Here is a 17700-nt window from a genome sequence, read left to right as displayed (position 1 = left end):
TAATCATTTTTTGAAAGAAAATAAAAATAAAAACAAGAAACAAAATCCAGCAATTGTTTAAAACTTCCACTTGGGTTCTACAGGGTTAAGTGCAATAACGGCACTGCTTGTACCGTGCGACAGTGACGTACACCGGATCAGGTGTCATCGATGGCCGCTGCCGTACGCGAAAAAAATCGTGTACAAAACTGCATCGGGGCGGGCGGCGCCATATGCTAGAAGCAAGCCGAAATCTGCACCAGACAGACGCAGTGTGATAAAGGCGTACTAAAAATTTGAATTATCTCCCCCTGTCCCTCTCTCGCTCCATTTCTCTTGCTATGCTAGCCACCACCAGACAGCGGCGGCGACTTCCCTTTGTTCCCCTCACGTAGTGCAATGTACTGAATCCCGTCGCTCGCGGTGCCCCAGCTGCCCCAGGTCCGGTTCGATCCTCGAACACGGAACGACAACCGAAACGCAGTAACAGCAGCCGCAGCAGAGTACACTGACTTCTCGGTAGCTCGTTTTGGATTTCCCGTTTTTGCAGTCTGTCTTGTACTTGCCACGCTCAATGCCTTCGCTTACACATACACTTGCAGCCCGATGCACATGATTTCGATCACCCGCCCGTCCCGTGCCGTCCGCGACTGGTGACGGTGTTCTACAACGCCTCGATTCATCGTTTCTTCAGTGTACCATAAATGGTGCAAGAAGTTCTTGTCTTGTTCGTTTTACTCTTTGAATTTACATTACTGTTTATAACTCATGTGTTTTAACACGTTTTACGACCCGTTCATCCGTCATTGCATTCTCAGCTCGTTTGTTCCCGTGTCTTCCATTAATTATCACCGATACTGATTCCAGTACATAAAAAATTTCCGCTTTCGCGGATTCCAGATACATATTCGATAACGGCACAACGTCAAAACCGGAAGTATCGCTCTGTGGAGGCAGCGGATGACGTCGCTTTGAGAAACTTACCATCATCTTGTAGTTTACTCTCTTGGCGTCCAGGAAAACTACCATAACACAACGTATCGAAAAGCTCCGGTGGTGCCGATGAGGGAGAACCGAAGGAAATGTTTTTACTTGTCTGTTGATAATTCACAATCGATATCTGCCTGTTTTGGTCGGAAATCACTTCCCAATACTGATATATTCACTTAGAATCGAGCAATTGGTTTCCTGCGGACAAAATGAGTTTATTCACTTTTGGAAGCACAAAAACAACGTGCAAACTGTTTTACACGAACAAGAACCGTCTACTTTGATCACGGTAAAATCATTTAGTTTCAAACTCTAAACTTTGCCGTTTCTGCACCACTGCCTGCGAGTGAGGTTTAACTGAATTACCCGGAATGGTCGGAAAACTCGAACTAGGCCACTCACAGTGAACCAGAACTAGCAACGTTCCGGGGAAAAAACGATTGCAAACCGGACAGATTAGATCCTGTCGAACACACGCAAAATTTGGTGAAACTTTTCACTTTGACTTTTCCGATATTGATTATTTTCCACAGCACGCACACATGGGGATAGCTTCACCAATACGTTGACGTTTCAATGAGAAGATAAAATGAGAAATTGCCGACGCCCGGCAGAGCACCAAGTCCGGGAGAGAAGTTGCGACTCCACTGAGAATACATATAAGAAACAATAATCTCCAGACGGTTTGAAATTAATGTCCCTTTCCGATGTAATTCGGTGTCAATTTGATGTTTACGTTAACGTTTCATAGCCGAATCAATTATTCCTTATTATTATCGTAAACTAACTATAATGTTAGAAGATAAAATTATCTTAATGGAATTCGCGAGAGCCACTCCCTAAGAGCAGCGAGAGAAGGAGTTTGATTGCTCTCAGAGACACCGTGTTTGCTCTCGAGAAAATACACTCTCACCACAATTCCCTCTCGCTACATATAATATCGAACACGCAAAGCATGTGTGCATGTTTTCATGCCATTTCCCGTTCATTTCCCCCCCCCGTAAGTCTGTGCTGGTTGGAGTACGCAGGCATCACCTAGCCTTCCCTACCGCTGACTTAAATTAATGCATCCGTTGTGGGACCGGTCTTTGAAGTAAAAGAACATTCCTAACGAATTGAGCCCAGCCAGGTTTATGGTTTCAAGTGCACAGCGACTCTGCTTTGATCTGCTGCTACTGCTATTACTGTTTTTGTTGTTGTTGTTGTTGTTGTTGCTGGTGGTGTTGTGGCTAATCTGCTGTGACATGACACAGCATACCAAAACTGCCTGGGATTCTGCGGTTCGGGTGAACGAGCGCTGCTGGCTATACAACACGCGCGGATCATCGCGACCGGTTTCGTGTGACCGTACCGTAGCCGATTCGATGTCGCTTGCCGACGCTTACTAGTTTATACATTTGTAGCCGAACGACTTAACGAAGTAACAATGATCCGATTATCGCACATTGCCCGTTTCCCGTTGTTGACGCGGAACTGCAAAGGCGAGTCGCAGTCAACCGTTTGCCGGAGTAGTCATGTTGAAAGAAAGATGAGATCAATCTCATTACTTCGGAAAAAAGTGACCGATATGACCGCAAATGCTGTCCCGCAGGCAGCCAACCAGTGGCGGCAGCACAGCGCAGTCAGTTGCAGTCGACGGTAATGGGATTACCGGATGGAAAAATGGTACCGAGTGTCCTTGGGAGTCTAGCATGAGTTGGAATTCTTTTCAATAGAGATGATAACGTGATTGTAAATTGTGACCTTGTTAAGGTGTTAATGCACTTGAACCTCATTCATTGTGGATGCATGCTACTTTTTAGAATCTTCTTCAAACGTACGAACTTAAGCAGAGTTCCACAGAATTACACTGACAGTCTGACTATTTTGCGGTTCCATCCACTCATTTTTAGCAACAAATACTGAAAAATAAATGAATTATACATGTTTTATGTAGTAGAGAAAAAAACATTGAAGTAGACAAGAGATTTACGTCCAGCCAATCTAAAAATCTCCCATCTTTCTTTGCTATAAGACTGAAAAATTTTATTCCCGGATTTTCCAGAATACCTGAAAATCTTTCTGTGGACGTCAATATGTCCTTTCTATAACATTCGGCCAATATTCATTCTACATATCTATATTTACTTACTTTTAGTTTGCAGGCTGACGGAACATTTATCGGCCTCTTCCTGGTTCTCAGCTGAAGATAGTTTTGGCGGTTCTCTCATCAGGCATTCTGGCTACATGTCCAGCCTACAGAAGCTTGCCCTACTATAATATCTTCACTATATCAGCATGTTTGTATACCTGGTACAACTCGTGATTCATGCGTCTGTACTCTATTTTGCAATATACACCAAGTATCGATTGCAGAACTTCACGTTCAAAAATTCCAAGCACTCGGCGTCCACCGGGAAGATCAACTTCCTACATAGTACTAATTTTGTGCAAGTTTGCAAACCACGGGACCTTAGCTGGTTACGTTGTTCGTTGTATCCCATCAATTTCCACTCCAGCTAGCTACCATGTACATTTTTTGGCAGAGGTAGCCCTTTGAAAAGGCCTTATAGCCTCCTCCACGGTCCTACGGTTGATAACGATGATACCAATGTCGTCCGCGAAATCAAAGAGCTTGTGAGATTTCCTGATAATCGTATCATTTCTTTGCACGTTTACTCTTCGTACTGCACCTTAGAGGTCGATGTTGAGTAGTAAGTTGGAGAGTTACGAAAGCAACTGGAGTCTCACTAGCTATCTGCATGCATGATTTTGATCACTGCAGCGTCATATGACTCAGCTTAATTAGTTTTGTCGGGAAACCGTGCTCCAGCATAGCCTGCCACAGCTCGTTTTTTCACTGAGTCGTATGTCGCCTGAAAACTTACCAACAGGATCTGTCGCAGGGTGAAAACTTGATCCTTTGTAGAACGCCGACGATATATTCCTTCAGTGGTATCAATCTAAAAAACAGGATATAGATGAGCACTTTGAATGCGGAGTTGAGAAACGTATTGCCTCGATAGTTGCAACAATCCAGTCGGTGGTCTTGCTTGTAGATTGGGCCAATGAGGCCTTCCAATCAGTCGTTCGGCATTTGTTCATCCACTCAGATTCACAGTATGAGCTGGTGGACCGCACAGTACAGCCGCTTGCTTCCCGATTTTAGAAGTTCGACCGGGATACCATCTTTCTCAGCAGCCTTGCCATTTTTCAGCTCACTAATCATCGTTTTAACCTCCTCCTGTGTTGAAGGCTCCATAGTTTGTTCGTGGCTCGAAATCATTATCCTGTTTTGCTGATTTTGTTTGTCACCGTTCTTAGGAACAGGTTTCTTCAATATATCTTCATCTATATGTAATGAGCAGATTTAAAATAATTGAGTTGTTTCATGTGTTTTTAATTTTTATTCAAATTTATTCACAATTCTGCACACATTTATGTAAAAATGATTTTCAATTACGATAGAAACTGTTGCAGGCAGTGAGCACGGTTTCCATGGGGCTTTCATTTCAGATTTTCTGGATAACTGCTTCAGACTGTTCAAAGTTTAAGATCTTGTTATCAGCAGGCTTTGACATTATGTAGGACCAGACAAAAAAGTCCAGATTCGGAGTGCTTGGTGGCTATTCATTTTTTTTTTCAGATAATCCGTCAAATTGCCGCTACACAAGCCTTCGCAGTATGCGCCGTTGCACCGTCTTGCTGGAACACACAGCGGTTATTTCCGAAGAGGAAGCTTTCTCTGGGACTTAGAAGTATTGTTTCTTGCTGATATCCATAATCGATTGTTCATTGTGTGGCTGCTGCACGACAAATAGCTTTTCACCAGAAAAGTGAACTCGCGACCAGCGGGCCGTGAGAGTATCAGAGTATTTATATTATTTTTCTGAGTGGACTTGGAAACGCCATGAACTTTTCGATTCTTGTAGGCCTTACATCGAAGCATCGAGGCAGGTTTGAAACCAAACGCTGTCATTTTCGCCGTGTATGCTGCTTCACAACTTCACGATCCTCCAAAAAGTCACCTTTTACTTTTTCATACTTTTAAAAACGAAATCTCGCTTCACCCCAAGCGATCTCAGTCGTTTCAATATTGTTCAAGGGCACTAATCGGCCAAAACCCATTTCACTACGACTTACATAAGACTCTCTCCTTATAGAGGAATGGCCAAAATTACCAAAATGCGAATTTCATATTTAAGAAGTTTTGAACACATGATTTCGTAGATTTATATTTTCATTACTAATCAATGAAATCTTGACACATAAAACGGATCATGTTGAAAAACGCTTCCAAAGTTACCTCTTTCAAAAATGAAGGAAAACATGTTTCACGGTTTGTATGCACACAATTAAGAGCAGGACCGGCGTCACACTATTTTCCCCCCTATTCGTGAGGAATAGGGAAGGTTCGTGGGTGACAAAGGCGTAGCCAGGGGGAAGGGCGACCTACTAATAACGTTGGGAGAGGGAACGTTGGGCGTGCTCGTCAACATCACACAGCAGCCACAGCAGTATCTTTTTGGGAAACTTGATGTGTGAAATGAGCTTCATCTCGGAGCTTACTTCCTTCGTGGGGGAATAAAATATGAAGTGCCCTGCCAGTCATTACCATCCTGGGTGGGATAGGTCTCGACGTCTACCACCGCCACGTTGCGATTCGCAGGAAAATCGACTCTATCATCTTATTCAGCCGCTGCCGCTGCCTCATTGTCTGCAGCTCCGAGACCAGTGGACAGGGACGCCAGGTACTGTTTTCACTGTTTGGCCGGGTGCGCCAGACTTTAATTCGAGATTAAGAGGGACTCTTTTTTAGAAGTGAGCAGGTATGATTAAAAATTGTCACCATTAAATATGTTCACGTGAATTTCAGAATAAAGAATAAACGCGTTTAGCGCAACTAAAAAAAGCAACTGTGTATTGTTTGTTTATTTTTTTTTACGATTCATTTCTGTTTTTCGTCTACAGCTTTGAAAAGCTGAACATGAATACAAAATCGATACGTGATTGATCCGATTCTAAACAATCAGAAAAACACTTTTTTCGTTACAACAGAGAAAACAAACAAATTCTGGAATGAATTAAAAAATAATCCTTTTCCCTGAGAAACTTTACAAATAAATATAGATTTACAAATAAATCTATAGCTTCATAACCTCTCGCTTAACAATATCCATCAACCAATCTGTCGCTTGCACATGTGTGTGGCAATTTTAAGTTTCGAACATAAAATAATAATACATTTCTTTGGTTTTTTTTTCTGTATATTTGGTGTGGGTAAGTGGGTACTCACAGGGGTATTTTCCTAGTGAGTATTACTACCCACATCAACCGCCAGCCCTGATTAAGAACGGTTTATATCAGGTTGCTAAAACCGGAAGAGTATTTGATTTTAACCCTGCAGAGCCTGCCACAGGCCACGTAGAATATATTGGGAATTTTCCTAATTTCGATTCTTAAAAACATCAAATGTGTGCACGTGTAAGCACAGCTCCTGATAGTGTGCTTGACAGTCTATTTGTGCTCCTCAAGAATAAATGTTAAAAGTTTGTGGGAAATTTGTTTTTTATTTTTCCTGTATATTATGAACTTTCGGGTGATTTATCAACGAAATTCTTCGTATATCACACCAATTTAGTCCAGAACACATTGAGAATGTTTGTTCGTTTGTATACACTGAGGATTTTTTTTATTGTTTCGAAAATAAAACTGAGATAAGCCACAATTCGCGTGGCTTTTGGACAGTTCTTGTCACTATAATACTTTCTTGTATGAAAAAATCACCTACAGTAGAAAACTAACAATTTAACAACAAAAAATAGTTTTGGCCGTAAATCTTATTTTCCGACAATTGTGCGACTTCTCGAAATTGCTTCATCGCGTATCAAAAACAAACCCAACTGACAGAACTTAAATATAATTCGAAATAATATGAAAAAATATCAAATTTGTCAAGCAAAATCATCTAATTTGTAAATATCTAATTTGTCAAGCAAAATAAAGCACCATGCAGGTAATTCCCAGCACGCGAAGCATTTGAAGTCTCAGAAGTACACTGGCCTGATTATGATACATTCTTCTGATCATGATTGACCCTGGTGCAATCATGATACAAATTCTATGATCAGCGAAAACGATATATTTGAATGAATTTACGTCGGTTTTGCTATAAATTATTATATTACTATAATTATTATTTCTTTTTATTAAGCTGGGCAGATAGGCTTTTCCAATAAATGTATTTTGTTTATGATTACACATAATATTAATGGTGCAAATGTGACATGAAAGGCGATGTACCTTGAAAAAAGTCTAAATTGGTCCGATCATGATACATTACCAGTAGTCATATATGGTCGAAAATTGGCGTCAAAAATTTCTTTTTTCATTTCCACGAAAACTACAAAGTTTGAGACTTCTCGTTTTCATTGAACCTGTTGAAACTTCATTCTGTTTTCTTTTTTGAAATATTTTAAATATGAGCTATAGAAGCGCATCTCCTTATAACTTAGGATTAATTGTGAATTTAAAAACGGGTCTTTGTGGGATGAAACTTTGTAGGTTCACTGCCACTCAAAACTGCAAAAGTTCTGCCAGTATGGAATTCAACTGAAGAAATTACATCCATAAAATCCAACACTAGAGCCAATGCGTGAATTAATGTTAGGAAAAGAGACAGAATCCAAAATTTTTCTCATAAACAACCGGAAGAATAATAATTACTACCAAATGACGTTGGTTAATGCAATTAGTATTGTAATCCGAATTCGAAAAACGGATATGGGTAGACTGTACTGCACTACTGATGTTGTTCCACGGACCTTCGCAAGGGGCATTAGTTTACTTAGTATCTGTATGAGCCATCAAGGGAGTCGCTTTTTTGAACCACGAAGGTACTGCTCCACCCGTCTAACACTTTCTAGTTATTTAGCTGAAAACGTGATAATGTTGCGGAAAAACCACAACGCCTTTCACCCATCATCACTGCGTTCCATAGCGCAGCTAGCAGCCGTCCCACGGCGTGAAACCCCCTTTCACAGCCATGACCTTCTCGCGGTAGTGCACTCTCGTTTGTTCCGTACAGCTGTCATTTCCGCGCATATGATATATCTCATCCTTACCACCCTTTTCCAACCCACCAGCCAGCAGTGTAATATCTAATATTGTATTGTATACGCATCTGCTGTCGCTGGCACTCCCACACTCATACAGCATCTTTATTAATCCTCTCCGGAGTCCGGAGCGCGGACATGTTTCTGTGCGATTCTCTCTCGCGATCAGATGCTTACGTTTACAACATTTTATTCCGATAAACCCTCACACAACCAGCGTTACTATATGCGATACGTGTGCATGGGGTTATGAGGGGGTGGTATTTAAATGCCGGCCGGTTCAATGGAATTCTGGTGAAAATCACTACTCTCGTTCGTCTTACTCTCGATCGTTCCAATTGGAGTCGACACACCAATACTAGCCTGGCTCCGCGTTTTAAACCCGATGCAATAAGATTTGCTGAAAAACATAAACTCAGTTGTAGTCGTACGGTATGGCTTCTACACTAACATAAGTTAATCGGTTGAGAAGACTTCCGCACTCCCCAAAACCATCGGCGAAAATTAGGCTTTTTTCTACCATTTAGAGTAATACTAGTATCCATAATTCATTTCACGATAACTGCCGTTGTACATTATACGTTCTGTTCGTTCCACTCTTTTAAATTTTCTCATAGAAAATAATGTCCCATTAGTTAAAATTCATTCATTTTTAAAAATCTTGCTTTTTCGCTGAAAATTTTCCATAAGTCTATATAAACGCCGATATTTATGGAGAATCAACTTGCAACAGAAAATCTGACCAAATTTAATTACGATGATAATCTATTTTCGGTCCATTATTTCAAATTAAGGTTGTACGTTGCTTCAGAATTCCTCGCGTTCGAGCTATCTCACCCTGGTTGGCAAACAAAACCCTTCCCGAAGAAGTGAAGGAGAAAGAGAGTGGGTACATTCCTAAAATTCAATCTTCCAACTTCCACTCCAAACAGCATTTGGGACCGGTCGGTCGGGTCTTCTGCACAATGATGACGTCTTTGATGTGGACACTGAACATGTACCCAACCTGGCTACCACTACAGTCGCGTACTGGGTGTGGATTATTCACATCCGAGAGCTATACGGGGAGACCAGAATGTCACCAACACTGACGGACATTCGTATTCAGCTACGGTGCACATCGATCGATACGGTTCCGTACTCTCACATCACCCTAGTGTTAGTGGTAAAAATAGAAGGCTATAGCAATAGATAAATGCTAAAGAGCGACCGCTCAAGGGAAAAAACTTTTCCGCTCACTTTTCTCATTTTCCCACCCGCCAACTCCTCCAAAAGCTGCTTGTTCCGAATGCGGAGAGTTGCTTGTAGCAACTATAGCGGCACAATTCACACGGTTACAGGCTCCTCTGCTACCATCGTTTTCGTCTCTGGATGGACAAGTCGCTTCAACCGATGCATTGTAGACAATAAAAAAACTATTTAATCAGCGGTATTTAATCGCATAAACTGCCCGTTATGATCGGGACGTTACTCGAAAGCATTTATGTTCTGCATCATCGCGTCGTTCCGGAAATAAAAACTTGGTTCGCTCGCATAAAAGCGCGCAACGCATTTGAATAGTGAGCTGATGAGGTAGCGTGCCCACTAACTGTAAGTGATCGCGTACTGAACGTTTGGGTTTTATGATTGAATCGGTATTCGCTGAAATTGTCGTGAATTTATCTTACTAACAGATAACACAACCTATACAGTCATTGCTTGTAGTGAACAATAAGAACTCTGAAAATAATTGCAATAGATATGAGATCGATATGAAAAATAAAAGTTTCTCTATGGGCTTTTAAGTAAAACTATCCAGATGTAGCTTGGATAATTACCCAAAAATTTCAAACGAATGACAAGTTTTAATTATCATTATTAGTTAAAGAATATATCGTACTCAACCTATTTGAGAAACGATATTTAACGATATCTCGCAGCAATTTTTGTCTTTAACATAGGTATGAGTCAAATAAGGAATTCGTGCATTTGGTGTTTTCTTTTATTATTAACACAAAAAATAACATTAAAATCAATAATTATTTGGAAAATGCATTTATATTTGCTAGTTTTCAATACCTAAATACTGTTTTGTCCTATATTCTTAAGTTCGCACTTTTGTTCAGTTTTTTTTATCGATTTCTATTTCTCATTTCCAGTGCTGCCTTAAAATAAATGCAAAAGGTTTTATTTGTGACGCTATTTTTACTTCGAATAATTAAGGATTTTTTTTTGACACTTGGAAACCCCTTACACACATCTTGAAAGTGCATCATTTAGTACGTGGCATGTGTAGTAATAAGGGACGTTAAGAAATTTACATCTGCATCCGCATCCGCATTATGCATCACACAACATAATAATTGAAGCAGCACATCAAGCTTCCAGCAACACATAGCCTCGTATCTCAAATCGTCGAGCGACGAAAAAGAAGATATTTCAATTCATGATGAGCAGAAAATAAAAGATTATTCGGCAATTTACCTAGAAGAGAAATGCATCATTCTCACAAAAAAATTTCTTTCTATGGTGGAGGAAAAACCTGGAGTTTGTGATCAGCTTCGTTATCTAATCAGACGATATTTGTCTCCACCTCCACCAAGTATTCCCAGTGAGCAACTGTTCAATAGTGCTGGCCAGATTTACGAGTAGCCGTCCTACTGACGAGCAAGCGAGCCAAACTGGTGTTCATGAAGTATAATTTGCCTTTAACTGATTTCGACTAACTTCTTTTGTTTTAACTTGTTTTGTTAATAAACATGTTTTCAAACCAATCCATGGTCCACTACCAATTCAATTGTATTTTTGTAAACCGCGATACCCACTTCAACAACCATTTATATTTTATCCGAATATCAATACCTGTCCCCGTACTCAAATTTAAGTATTCGCATTACGACCGTTCGATTTGCATTTTGTCAAAATCACGATATCAAATTCGGTATCCCGATTACAGTATCCGTATTTGCATCCGCATCAGACAACTCCCATCCGCATCTGGAGATTTCCGAAAAATCATATCCGTTACACCCCTAACAGTAATATGCATCCAAAGACTGGCAATAAGTCCAGTTTTTGTGTATTTTTCATGATGTTTGCAAAACTTTAACGTTAGGATTTTCGATTGAATACTATTTTTGTTATGGTATATTTTGGTTTGCATGTCTAACAAAAATTTTGGAATCCTTAAAGATTTGGGTTTGTACAACTTTGGTAATTCATATTTCACAAGAAATTTTTGCGTGGATCAGTATAAATAACTGCGAAAAAAATGTACGGAATCAAATTGCATCATTTTCAAATGGCTGTAACTTTTGACCTATTGGGTATTTTCTATTGAACATTTGGGTGAAATTGGTTCAATGTGCATTGTTGACACCGTATAAGTTGCACTCAGCTGCTAGTGCAATCGTTGCGAAGATGGAGTAGGAAGGGCGTAAAGAAATTTTGCGCACATACCTTTAAAATTCAAATCTTTTTCATCGTGCAATCAGCAGAAAGCTGGGAATGGTTCAATCTACGGTAACTCACGTTTTAAATCGGTACAACGAGCGTTTGACCATCGATCGGTAAGAAAAAGTGGCCAAAATGGATCTCCTATAGTGTAAAGGATTACAAGCGGGTTGTTCAAGCTTTTAAGAGGAATCCGAACAGTTCAGTTAGCGATAACTCAAAAACTGCATTTGAGTAAAACATTCGTTTAACATGCGAAAAACGTGAAGGATTGCACACGTACAAAGCTCAGAAGGTTCTGAGTCACAATGAACGGCAGAATACGATGGCGAAAACACGTGCACGGAAGCTCTACACCCAGATGTTGACGAAACCACATTGTCTCGTTATGGATAACGAAACCTATGTAAAAGCAGACTTCCGGCAGCTTCTGTTGTTCCAATACTTCACCGTTCATCATAAATTCGAAGTTCCTGAGGACGTCAGAAAGCAAAGATGTCAAAGTTTGCCAAAAAGTATATACATTGTTTGGCAAGCAATTGGCTCGTGTGGAAAGCGGAGCACCCCATTCGTGACAATCGGGACGGTCAATCAACAGATATACTTGAAGGGATGCCTTCAAAAGCGTTCACTTTCACCACAGCCGAATAATCTCAATCCCCCGATCGCACCTGAACTACGGCCAATTGAGAAGTACTGGGCTATCATGAAGCAAGCACTTCGGAAACATCATAGGGAAGTAAAACCGGTGGAGGATATGAAGAGAAAAAAGGTTTCCACAAAAAAGTTGGTCCATACATTGTACAAGACCTTATAAGCAGTGTTAAGAGGAAAGTTCGTGCATTAGGATATGGGATTAAATTGCATAAAACGAACAGTGAAAAAAACTAAATAACATGTTCTAGTTTGCTACCTGAAAGTTAGAAGTTGATTGGTTGGATAAGTGAAATTTACGTAATCTTTTTTGTGGTGCAATTTGATTCCGGACACCCTTTATGTTAAAAAGGCCCTGATAAGTCAATACTTCAAATGGTATGTCAACAACCTGGAAGGAGCGTTAAACTTAGCTTTGGCCCTTACAAGATTCAATCTCACTCCTCCTCCAGTCATATGGTAACAATAGATAGCCAGATGAAATATGGACAAAACTGGTTAGCATTGGTTAGGCCATGTTGTCATCTGCCAACTAAGTCAGAAGGTGCGACCCGATCATTGGTGTGTAGAGGAAATGCTGTTTCAAGATGGGAACCGGCTTCATAAAACAGGGCAAAATGTGCCTACTCTTGATGGGGTGGCAGCTGATCAACGCTTAGGATGTGCGATTTGAGGATAAAGAAGTGGTTCTTCAACTACAGCATCAACGTGAACTGGGTCTCCAGACGCGTTAAAATCGTCATCGGGGACATGTAATCGGGCTCAGTGCGTGAACTTTGCAGCCTCTCATGGTATGGTTGTCCGTAGTATCTTTTTTCCCCGTAGAGGTATATGCAAAACCGCCTAGAGATCACCAGACCAACAGACAGAGAATTAAATCAACCACGTTATAATCGACGGAAGGGTCTTCTTCGACATCATCAATGTTCGCACCTGCGACAGATTCTGAGCACTACCTAATAGCTGTATGTATGTGCTCAAAACTCTCGGCGGTATATAATACCTGTTGAAGTCGAACGCCGCGATCAAATATTTAGCAATTGTGAGATGCCGGGATTGCACAGAAATACGCGCACCAGTTGAAGGCAGCGCTACCCACGGAAAAGCAGCTTGGCGCAGTTACATTTGAAGATAGCAGGAGAAACATTCGATCCGCCATATGTCGCAGGTAGCACTGCTGTAGTACCATTAGGTGCATAAGCTCCACGACTGGTTAGAGGGCGAATGCAAAGAGTTAGTCGAGGAAAAGAATGCAGCACTAGCAAGAATGATGTAACATTGTGCGAGAATAAACGTGAAACGATACCGACGAGCACGAAAAAGTCAAAACTTAGTACTCCGAAGGAATAAGCGCCAAACTAACGCCACTCAGCAGTTGAACGAGAAGGTAAACTGATCCCGCAAAGGCCTTACGGATAAGTGTAAAGTGATCGAAAGGTGAAAGCAGCACCTGGATTAGCGTCTGAACGGCAATGCAGTAGGCTGCCAGGACGGTTAATTTTGGAGCACGAGTAGCAGACAACAGGATTCCAATCCTTGATCTTTTAGAGGTGATGGAGGAGACTGGCCGGCTAAAAAATAATGAAGCTACTGGAGTGGACCAACTTTCCAGCGAGCTATTGAAATATGATCGAGAAAGACTGGCTAGAGTAGTACACTGAGTCATTCCCAAGATTTAGAGGGAAAAACGAGTACTGGGGAAGCGGATGGAAGGTATTATGTGTCCCATCTACAAAATAGGAAATGATCTTGAGTATCGGGCGATCACTCTGCTAAACGTCACCTGCAAGGTATTTTCCCAAATACTCCGGATTTCCGGACAAACTAACGCGATTGGTCAAAGCGGCGATGAATCGAGTGATGCGTGTGGTTCAAGTATTGGGGTAATCTCGAGCCCCTTTTTGAACTCATTGAGGTTTTAGGCAAGGTGATGATCTCTCGTGTCTACTGTTTAATATTGCTCTGGAAGCTGAGATAAAAAAGTGGGGATTTACCCGAGTGGCACGATATCTCAAATATCGGTTCAACTGTTTGTCTTCGCCGACTGTATCTGCATTGTGGCCCGAACCGTTGCGTTGTGAAGATGGCGGATACGTACATCGGAGTGAAGACCGAAGCCAAACGGATTGGATTGGTCAATTATGCATAGAACACGAAGTACACGAAATGAAGAAGTTCAAGAGAAGATAGAGCTAACCTTCAACCTCGAGTACAAATTGCTGGTAATGAAATGAAATGCCGACAACGAAAATGGTAATGAAATGCCGACAACGATACCAGCAGAGAAATTCATCGGTGCATTATGGCAGGAAATCATGCCTGCTTTGATCTCCGGAGGACGCTCCGATCGAGTAGAACTCGCGCCGCACCAAGTTACCCATCTGCAAGACGCTGATCAGACCGGTAGTACTCTACGGCCACGAGACTTTGACAATGCTTGTGGAAGACCAACGCGCCCTTGCGGTCTTCGAGCGTAAGGTGTACCATCTTCAGTGGACTGCAGATGACGAATGGAACGTAGAGAAGGCAAATGAACCACGAACTGCAGGAGCTGCTTGGGGAGTGGATTGGGCATGTCGTAAGAATGTCGGACGATAGCCCGGTGAAGATGGTTCTTGAAACCAATCCGTCAGAGACGAGACGGAGAGGTGCACAGTGGGCAAGGTGGGTCGATCAGGCGGAAGACGATCTACGCACCCTACTCAAACTGCAACCATGAACCGAGTGGCATGAAGACGACTCTTAAGTACAGCAAAGGCCACACCACGTCTTAAGACTGTTTGGTAAGGTAAGGTGATGGTCTCTCGTGCTACTATTTAATATTGTTCTGGGAGGTATGATTAGAATTGCGGGGTTGAACACGAGTGTCATGATGTTTCAAATGTCGGTACAACGCGATCTATATCGTTGCCTGGACCTTCGTGAAGATGGCGGATGCGTACATCGAACTGAAGGCCGAGGGCAAACTGAATCAACTGGTCGTCGAGAGCGAAGTACATGACAGGGAGAAGTTTAAGAGAAGATAGGTCTATTGTCTCACCTCGAATTGAAAGTTGATGATGGTCGAAATCAAGGTGATCGAAGAGTTCGTGTACCTCGTGTACCCTGGTAACCGCCGACAACAGAAAAATTCATTCCGGAGGACGCTCCGATCGAGTTGAAAACGCCTGCGCACCAAGTCAACCATCTACAGGTCAAACCGGTAGTTCTCAATGGTAATGAGACATGGACTATGCTGGTGGAAAACGAGACGTGGAGAAGACGAATAAACCACGGACTGCTTGAAGACGACCTACGGACCCCACACATACTGCAGAGCTGGTGAACTGGAGCTAATGGCACCACGGCTTGAGACTGTTTGGTTGGGTGAGTTTAGTTGGGTTCATCTCATCACTGTTATTTTTCCAATTTACCATCATATTTTTTTGCTTTTATTTTTCGATTCCGGAAGTAGTCATATTTTATATTTTATTTTGACGTAGAGCTACGTCGCTCAGGAAGTGCGGCTACATAATGTTGTAAAATGAAAATCTAAAACCGGAAAAAACGAAAAATATGTCTAATTTCAAATGTTGATAAATCGGTTAGTTTCCGATGGGTTTCCTTCGGTTTTGCAGCAATCGGTTTTAAAATCTTCTAAGATTCCTCCCAAATGCAGAAAATTGTAATTTTATTATCCGAACTATTGTATTATTGAAAACTTTCAAGCCTTGTCAAAACGCAAAATTCGACCTCTGAATGGTCGTTCATACTTTCCCAAGCACGGTCGACAGAATAATGGACCTAGTAGTTCGGAATGTACTATTTGGTCTATATAAGACCCTGTTTCAGCTGAAACTGCTCATATGAGTTCTAAACAGCGACTACAACAGTCCTTACTTAGTAGCAGCAATTGTGGCAACGGATAGCAGCAGCAGTTGCAGCGGGTATCAGCATCAATAGTGGCAGCACCACTTCCGTTAGTAAAATGTTGTCTTTGTGCAGTAGCGGGCAGCATCAGCAGTAAATGCATCCAATGAAAAGTTGCATTATTTCGGCAACACACCAACGTTCTGGAAAGCTGGCGTTCAAAGAACATGACTTATCAAATTTTCAGTGTTAAAACAGCTTCCCAATGTGTTATCAGAAGGAATACCTTATTCGGACTGTCGGGGTAGCACACAGAATCGATCAACATTATATTCATGGGCGCAACTAAGGAAAATTTCTAGGGGGGGCTAGTCACTTAAAAAAGAGAAAAAAGAGTTTGAATATGCTTATTTAATAACGCTTAAAATAGTCTTGTAAAAGCAGAAAAAAATCACTTCGGGTTAGAATCTCCGAAGATGTACTGAATATCTTGAACACATCGTCAACGCCAAGCTCTTTCAGCAACAATGATTCGATATTGAGGAGAGCTAGATTTGGTAAACGGCTGGGCAGTGCTTTTTAACAGTTCACCCGTACTAGTTAGAAGAAAATAGACCCCAGTGTGGTTCAAGGCATATTGCCCTATTCCTACCTCCACGTGGTACCAACTGGGATACGAGCAACCAAGGAAAAACCGGTAAACCGGTGGGGTAGTTGTTCTCCTAGAGAGCAGCTTGTCTGCGCGTCTACCTCACAGGCTAGGGGCGGCTCAAACAGCGACTGATCCGGACCGGATGGTTGAACTATGAAATGCGGTGTCTCGCCAGCTACATCCATGGCGGCAGCTCCGTCGCGAGACTAGGTATCGCAGCCCTAGTGAGGCAGCATACTAAAATAAACATACTACGGAGAATCAAGAATTCAAAACGAACCGGAACAATCGGCAATGACCCAGCCGACGAAATAAGGACGACGATTAGAAGCTCAGTACATGTAACAGTAGATCGCTTAACGACCCGGATGTCGACCGAATTCTGCTGGATCAGCTAGAACCCCGCCACTTCGACATCGTCGCGCTCCAGGAGCTTTGCCTGAAAGGAGAGAAGGTACGGTGGATTTGACGCCGCAAGGCACAGTACCACCAAAGCGGCAGGCAATCAGCGACAGGTTGTGTTTGTTGAGAATTAAGAGCCGGTTCCACAACTACACTATTCCCGAAGTGCACTGCCCTCACGAAGGAAGACCTGAAGCAGGGAAAGAAGCGTTCTACGCACAGCTGGAGAAACTCTACGATAGCTGCTCGCGTAGAGATATCAAGATCGTCGTTGGGGACATGAACGGAAGGATAGCCTTATATAAGCCGGTTATCGGCCCGCACAGCCAAAGTCACTTCTTTCCTCGACCAACGTACAGCAAAACAAATTGACCACGTTCTCAACGACGGCCCGTTCTTCTCAGACATTACAAACGTACGCACCAATCACGGTGATGATCGGACATGACCACTTCGATACAAAAAACTACAAAACCCTGATAACCGGTAGTCCTCTATAGAGGTCCTTTTGATATTTTCGAACAGAAGGTGCCTATCGGCGAACAGAAGGTGACTATCTACGGAGGAGCACAAGCGGACGACGGATAATGGCTACAGCGCATGAACCATGAGTTACAATCGCTGCTTGGAGAGAACCCCATTGCACAC

At 42.0% G+C, this 17700-nt stretch overlaps 1 protein-coding gene across 3 annotated transcripts in view; it reads right to left on the bottom strand.

Moving 5' to 3' along the window:
• Positions 1 to 17700, bottom strand: part of LOC129723962 (protein alan shepard) — a 425406-nt gene that overhangs the window by 321745 nt on the left and 85961 nt on the right. The window lies entirely within an intron of this gene.

The sequence above is a fragment of the Wyeomyia smithii genome, chromosome 2 (genome assembly GCF_029784165.1).
Source record: "Wyeomyia smithii strain HCP4-BCI-WySm-NY-G18 chromosome 2, ASM2978416v1, whole genome shotgun sequence".
Taxonomy (NCBI): Eukaryota; Metazoa; Arthropoda; class Insecta; order Diptera; family Culicidae; genus Wyeomyia; species Wyeomyia smithii.
Note: the sequence above shows the minus strand (reverse complement) of the source record. Positions and strands in the feature narration are given on the sequence as shown.